This window comes from Lycium ferocissimum, chromosome 8, assembly GCF_029784015.1.
Source record: "Lycium ferocissimum isolate CSIRO_LF1 chromosome 8, AGI_CSIRO_Lferr_CH_V1, whole genome shotgun sequence".
In the NCBI taxonomy this organism is placed as follows: Eukaryota; Viridiplantae; Streptophyta; class Magnoliopsida; order Solanales; family Solanaceae; genus Lycium; species Lycium ferocissimum.
This window is the reverse complement of record NC_081349.1, coordinates 23,611,206-23,619,666: the sequence shown is the minus strand read 5'-3', so window position 1 is coordinate 23,619,666 and position 8,461 is coordinate 23,611,206. Positions and strand designations below refer to the sequence as shown.

At 34.2% G+C, this 8,461-nt stretch overlaps 1 pseudogene; it reads left to right on the top strand.

Annotated features, from left to right (window-relative positions):
- The first annotated feature begins 532 nt into the window (after positions 1–532).
- On the top strand, positions 533–8,461 carry LOC132067623 (reticulon-like protein B14; annotated as a pseudogene).

The following is an 8,461-nucleotide window of genomic DNA, read 5'->3' as shown; positions in this document are numbered from 1 at the left end:
ATACGGTTAATGATATGTATATCCACTTTAATTCTTAATTGTTATAGTTAAAGTATGTGATTTATTTGATACATACAACAAGTATGGTAAGTATTTGTTACTACTAGTCTGGACAATTGAACGTGATTTTTTTATCGTGGTTTGATATTTACAGCCTATGCAAAAATGCCTTTGCGTAATTTCACAAATGCAATTACGTGATTACAATCCACTCGATTAATATATGAAAATTAATTGTTTGCGAGAAAGCACAAATAATTATTCCGAGTGCTCGAATTCAAGATCTCTCATTAATATATTTTTCAATTGTGGATGTATTTTTTTCTACCGTCCACCTTACTTTCTCTGTTAAAAAAGCCAAATCAATAAAGATTAATATTAACAACGCTATAACAACAAAGAAGCTTAGCTAAGTTTCATATGCGATGCAAAACTTCAATTCCATGCTAAAGCTATTCCTTTCTTTGCTTTTATATGTGTATACTTCTTGGTTCCCAAATTTAGAATTACAACAACCTATAAATTAAAACCCTCCTGTTCTTATAAGTAATTCAAACGCCAATAAGTCATCAAAATTCAGCAATATTACTACTGATAATAATACAATAGATCATTCATAAAATTACCAATACAATATGCCAATTTATTCTTCTGATTCAGATGATCCACGCCCTTCATCTTCAGCAACCACGAGAAGATTTTTGGCTCATAATAGGCCCATGCATGCAATTCTTGGTGGAGGAAAAGGTATTTTCTTTTAATTTTCTTCATTTTGTTTAGAGCATTTTCAACTCTAAGGCCTTTTAGCAAACATCCTCCTTTTTCTTTTGGTTAGAATATGTGTAGAGCATAGATGGATTTAAGGCGATTTTGTGGGTTCGATTGAATTCATGATTTTCAATTGAACTATAATAAAAACATGCCTAGTGTAATCCTGTAAGTAGGGGTGTACATGGACCGGGTTGGTTCGGATTTTTTACAAACCAAACCAAACCATTTGTGTCGGGTTATTAAATCTATAAACCAAACCAAACCAATAAAAGTCGGGTTTTTCGATATCAATTTTTCTCGGGTTTTTTTCGGGTTTTTTCGGGTTTTTTCGGTTTCTCGGGTTTTTCATAGTATCTAATGAAAAGCACGAACGAGTGCTTCTTAAAAAGAGTTCTAGTACAAAATATCAACATATAAGATGGAGGCAAAACACTGCTTTTTGAAGTTTTAACTTCATAATATAACTAAAATGTCAAATGGTAGTAAAATGTCGGATGTAGCAAAAACAAAAATCCAAATCGATTTTAATATACTACGAAGAATCGAAAGGAATCACTGCAGCTTGAAGATTGGGCAAAAATCCAAATCACTCCTCCAATCTGTAAAATTTGACAATTGAAGAAATCAGAAAGGAAGCATGTGCATTGCCTAATAATGAAGTGTAATTCAGTAAGAAAAGCGAATCTAGAAAAGATACTAAGGCAAACAAGAAAAGATCTAAATTGAGCACTAAATCTGTAGTCAACCTCCAATGTCCTTTTGCTAGTAAGCCTTTAAACGTGTAAGTAAACAAACGAGCCTAAATTCTAAACTATAGGTCATGATAAACTTTTTCTTAAAGTTCAAAATCCAATTTAAAGTCCAACATGATCCAAACCGTAATTGTTTAGTTCTCTACACTTCTATGCCAATTCTAAAACAAGATAAATCATTTATATTTCGTACAAATTTCGATGCCGGAAAATCAAGCGATTGCAAAACTCTTTGGATTTCCGCACTTATACCGCAGAAAATAATATCGAAAACCAAGCTGAGAGAGTCAACTCCGGAAAAAGCTTGATTCGAACTAAATTCTTGCAATTATTAGGTAATCTCGAAAGAGTCAACTGAAAATTTATGGTGTTTCAACATGCCACTCGACCAAAATATATTTCACAATGTGATTGTGCTTACATGGAAGATCATTTGATCGCTAATAGGATCATACAATGGGGCTTGAGTGTAGAACCAATTTGTGTTATGTAAAATGTTGTGATGAAGAAAGTTTGCCCATTAAAAGTATGCCCCCACCGGCATAACTTTGTGAAGGAATTATCAAAAGTTATGCCGACCCTAAGATACTTATGCCTTGGCGGCGTATTTGGCATAAGTATCTTGGTCCGATAACTTTGATAATTCCTTCACAAAGTTATGCCGGGTCCCAGATATAAGTTTACGGATAAAGTGGATCCATGCCTACTATGTCAAAGAGTAGATTTGACCAATTTGCGGTTGTCACCGTACATATTGGATGGTTAGACAAATTATTGGTTCTTGGAGAATCCTGGAGCAAGTGCATACTTCTTCTCAACCTCGGAAAGCTTGATTCGAACTAAATTCTTCGCAATTATTAGGCAATCCCGAAAGAGTCAACCGAAAATTTATGGTGTTTCAACATGCCACTCGACCAAAATATATTTCACAATGTGATTGTGCTAATGGAAGACCGCCGATCGCTAATAGGATCATACAACGGGGCTTGAGTGTAGAACCAATTTGTGTTATGTGCAAGTGTTGTGATGAAGAAAGTTTGCCCATTAAAAGTATGCCCCACCCCGCATAACTTTGTGAAGAAATTATCAAAGTTATGCTGGACCGCATACTTACGCCAAGTCGCCCATAAGGTATGAGTATGCCGGTTCGGCATAAAATTTGTAATTCCTTAACAAAAGTATGCCGGTCCGCATACACGCGATTCAACCCTTGTCTTGCGATTTTTTTTTAATTTTTGCTTGAGCGAGGGTTCGAACTCGTAACCTCGCGAAGGGCAAAAATTAAAGACCAAAGAATATGAGGGGCATAATTTAAAGACCACAAATATGAGGGGCAAAATTTAAAGACCACCCCAAAAGAAGGGCACTCCGCGCAAAAAATTGTTATTTAGATGGGCTTCTTTAAGTCCAAATCTAAATGTAAGAAAGAAAACAAAAATTATAAAAAAAATTAAGAAAATATTTATAAATTACATTTTAATAAATATTTTTATGTATAACATAATTTAAAAGTAGTATATCTATAATCGGGTTGGTTTGGGTTCTTGACTTTTTTTTAGTTAAAACCAAACCAACCCCATAATGGTCGGGTTTTTTTTCCGAACACCAAACCAAAACCGAACCAAACCACTAGTCGGGTTTTTTTTTCCGGTTTGGGTTCGGTTTCGTCGGGTTTAGCGATTATTTGCCCCTTTGCATGCCCCTACTCGTAAGTCCGTCCGGAGAAGGAAGAATGTATGCAGTTCTTACCACTAACCTTGTGGGGTAGAGAGGCCGTTTTCGATAGATCCTTGGCTCAAAAGAAGTGTAGACAAAAAAAAGATAAAAAGGATTTTCGATCCAAACTATGTAACAAATAAGTACAATTTGATGTACAAAGTATACCTCAGTTCATGTGAGGTCGGATACGCATGAACTTACAAGTATAGTCAATCTAGGTCTACCATGATGCAAACATCAATCGCTAATTCCGCGGCTCGAACTTGTGACCTATGACTCACCCATAGACAATTTTATTGTTTCTCCAAGATTCCCCTTCGATTATGGCCAGCCTACGTTGGGTGTGAACTTAGCATAACATATACTATACGGATTGAGGCTTGTTAGACTAATTTAGTCCAAAGAAATTCTTAACATGATGTGATCATGTCTTATTTGCACTAAATCTGCGCATTGTTTTCTCTAAAAAGTTACTATCCCTACACTTTATATATACCTTATTCTTTTATCAATTTCCGATGTGTGATTTTGTTCGCGCATTATATTGCATTATTTGCTCAGGGGCGGTTCAACAAAATCGGTGGCCTAAAGCCAAACTTCTATAAGAGGCCTTAAAAATATCTAATAAAATTTTACATATTTTTATTCTAATTCTTTCTTCTTCTTTTTTTCGTGAAGATGGTATAAAATTCATCTTGTATATCTTGTTTGTTCACTCAGTTACATGTTAGCTTCACTATTAGAGATATTTAGTAACTCCATTCACTAAAATTTAAATAAACATTTCTGTAAGAAACATATATAGACGGTTACGATAATATTTTTCTAAGATCTCAATTTCGTAACACTATGTAGATGTCAAAATAATTTCAAACATTTCGAACACTTCAAGTCTATGTTGAAGTAAAAAAAATTGGTTTAATCAAGTATTTATAAGAAACAATCAATTCTACAAGAGACTTCAATTATCAAAGTAGTCATCAATTTGTTCACTTTTATATATTGCATAATCTTTATTACTCTCTAATTTATGTGAAGGAGCTTGATTGGCACGAAGTATAAGAGAAAAAGAGAGATTTTTGAAACTTTTGGTTTAAAATAGCCAAAGAAATTTTGTGGCTATAAATCATCTCATAAAGGGTGAAATGAGATGTCATTCTTTTTTGAACTAACTAAAAAAGAAAGAATGTCGCATAAATGGGACGAAAAGAAGATAAAATTAGAATTATTTATTTCATTAACCTCTATCACATTTCAAGAAAAGAAGTATAAAATCTAGTCTCTTTTATTCAGAGTTTTATAATATATAAATAATATATATATGATAAAAAAATTGGGGCCTTCATTTTGGTTTTGGTTTTGGGGGGTTGTGGGGGGGGGGGGGGGTGGGGGGCCGCTAAAAACATCGCTTTAGTTGCTTCCTCCTCTCATCGGCCTTGCATCTTGCCTTTTGCCGTCCATTGAAATAACTTGATTTTTTTCTTCTTTGTTTTCTCTTGCAGTTGCGACTTATTATTATGGAGAGACAAGTCACATTGCATGACTCGCAATTTTAATTGGATTCACAGTAATTTGGTCACATTTTGAAGTTATGGAGTACAATTTTGTGACTCTTTTGTGTCGCATCTCCATGTGCATGATGTTAATTCTCCTCATTTGGTCTACGGGAGCTGAACTTGGCGATTGGTATTTTTCACTATATATGCTCGAATTTAACTTATCTACATCGTCAATATATACATATATTCACGAATTTGGTCACTTTTTGAAGTTATGGAGTACAATTTTGTGACTCTTTTGTGTCACATCTCCATGTGCATGATGTTAATTCTCCTCATTTGGTCTACGGGAGCTGGACTTGGCGATTGGTATTTTTCACTATATATGCTCGAATTTAACTTATCTACATCGTCAATATATACATATATTCACAGTAATTTGGTCACTTTTTGAAGTTATGGAGTACAATTTTGTGACTCTTTTGTGTCGCATCTCCATGTGCATGATGTTAATTCTCCTCATTTGGTCTACGGGAGCTGGACTTGGCGATTGGTATTTTTCACTATATATGCTCGAATTTTACTTATCTACATCGTCAATATATACATATATTCACAGTAATTTGGTCACTTTTTGAAGTTATGGAGTACAATTTTGTGACTCTTTTGTGTCGCATCTCCATGTGCATGATGTTAATTCTCCTGATTGGGTCTACGGGAGCTGGACTTGGCGATTGGTATTTTTCACTATATATGCTCGAATTTAACTTATCTACATCGTCAATATATATATATGTATATATATATATGTATATGTATATATATATATATATGTATATGTATATATATATATATATATATATATGTATATGTATATATATATATATATATATGTATATATATATATGTATATATACATATGTATATGTATATATATATGTATATGTATATGTATATGTATATATATATATATATATATATATATATGTATATATATATATATATATATATATATATATATATATATATATATATATATATATATATATATATATATATATATTACATTATAAGGTCGTTTTTACTAAGTCGCGGCATGTAAGCGGCCTTATTTACCAAAAGAATGCTAATTTCCAACAGACATTCCGTCGAAATTTGGCTCGCGATAAGGAGTTTCTTACGAAAAAGGAGTTGAAAATTTTCCTAACGAGCCAAATTCCGACAGATTTCGTCGGGGAAAGTAGCGCTTTTCTAGTAGTGTTAGTTTCTAAGATTATACATCCTGCTTTTATGAAGGGTTATTTTCATGATGTCCTGATAGTGCCAAAAATTCTTAATTCTTCAGGAATTCTCCTGATTTTCGAGCAATGATGATACCAGATTCAACATTCAGATGGTTAGGTCGGAAATTCAACTCTATGTTAGTGACATTCTATGAGATTTCATCTGGAAAAGATTTCAGGACTTTTTTCCTGGTACATTTATCACATTTCATAGGCAATATCATTCATTAATCCTTTGCTTTTATTTTCTATGGAATTTTGTTTGACTTCACTCTTTGGTTTCTTTTGTGCCCAGGCAATCACTTTCCTCTGGATATTGTCAATTATTGGAAATTATTTTAGCCCTCTGAATTTGTTGTACGTAGGTAAGGTTTCGAAATTTGGGCCTTTTTTTCTTCTTTTATAATATACTCCCTTCGTTTCAATTTATGCGCACATGTTCGACTAGACACGAAACTTAAAGGAAAAAGATTTTAGAAGCTTGTGTATTGTGTGACTATAAAGTCATGTCATCTGCAGGTAAAATGAGAAAAGTTAGTCATTTTCAAATATAGAAATGTGTCATTTTTTTTTTTAACAGATTAAGACGAAAATAATCTCCAGAAAGAATGAGACCTCCCTATATCTAAGGGTGTCAAGTGGGCCGGCGCCCGAACCGGCCCGAGAACCCGGCCCACCACTGTACCGCCCAAACCCACTAAAAGGTGTAAGGGCCGGGCTAGGTGGGTTTTATTAGAATTTCGGGCCGGACAAGGTGGACAAATGACCACCCGCCGCACCAAAAATTGATGGCCCACGGCATGACGCCGCCGACCCGACCTTCAAATTAAAAAAAAAAAAAAAAAGGATAAGTACTACATTTAATACTAATAATAAGTATTTAAAAACATTATATCCCAATAAATTAGGAGTCTCTTTTTAGGGAGCACTTTAGTTTTCTTTAAAATTGTATTTAAAGCTAGACAATCTTGTTTTCTCAACAAACATACCTTTGATACATTTCAAGATATATATGTATTAGATTGTGGTAGTACTTATCTCAACAAATATACCTTTGATAAATCATTCGGTTCAATTTCATGCCTTTTCACAAGTGTCTACGCAACACACCGTACCCCCTCCACCCCCCCCCCCTAATAGGCTAATACCCGACGCTCAGACTTGTGGAGATATATGTCACCACATTGTTGACATTTAACATGTTCCTCATTTACTCGCTCAAAATGCAGCCACACCGCACTTAAAGTTGATCTTCAAACTCGAGGAGAAGGTGGAGGTGAAGTAATGTACACTAGTTGAATAACAAATTTAGATAAAGAGAGAATTGTGGAAAAATTGTGTGAAAATGAAGAAGAATGGAGGGGTATTTATAGTTTGAAAATATGACCAAAGTGAAGTTATTCATAAATTTAGGGGTTCAAATAAAATTAGCAACGACTAGTTTTTTAAATTTACAACGGCTAGCTTTTTGAATTTGATGACGACTAAACTTTTTTAATTTAGCAATTTTATCATTAGATGTAAATGTTAATTTTATTATTATTAGTAAATGTAAATGTCTATTTTTGTATTAGAACTTAAAAAAAAAAAAAAAAAAGCCCGCCCACTAAATATAACCCTACCGGCCAGCTAGGCCCGAGTGTAGCCCACCTCCGGGGGGGCTGGCAGGCGGACATCCTTTTCCCTCTCCAAGCCCGGCCCCCTAACTTACAGCCCGGCCCGGCCCCGACCCGGCCCCTTGTGGCCCACCTTTAAATGGCCCGGCCCAGCCCGGCCCACTTGACACCCTTACCTATATCTGGAAAAAAAATTAAATCTAAATTTTTCATTTCACCCTTAATAACATGCTTTTACATCCACAGAAAAAGTCGTGGCATATTTAAAACCACAAATTCCAAACTTTTTTTTCCTTAAATTGTGTGCTCAGTCAAACACAACTATACAAAATGAAATGAATGGAGTACTAAACACGAAAATCCTAATTGTTCAAAGTGGGCATGCAGGCCAGACTCAAACTCGTAACATTATGATTCGAATTATGACGGACTTGTGTTTTATTGGTTTATAGGGTTTGTTTGCCTGGCAACATTACCAGCTCTATATGAAAGGTATCCAAATGAGTTGGATTATTTAGTAAGCCAAGGTAACCAAGATATGAAGAAACTCTATAATAAATTTGATACTGAAGTTCTCAACAAGATTCCAAGAGGACCTGTCCAGAAAAAGAAAAAGATTTGAGTAATCTCTCAAATTTGAGGAAAGAAAGTTCAAGAAAATTGGCTGTGGATTGTGTCTGAATTATGAACAATGTAATTGTAGATGTTAATAATTGTAAATGTAAAATACTTCAAGGATGAAAGAATTATGCTGCTATTGTAATTACTTGTATTTTCAGTATTATTATATATGAAAGTAATAAGCAACTGTCACTTCATGT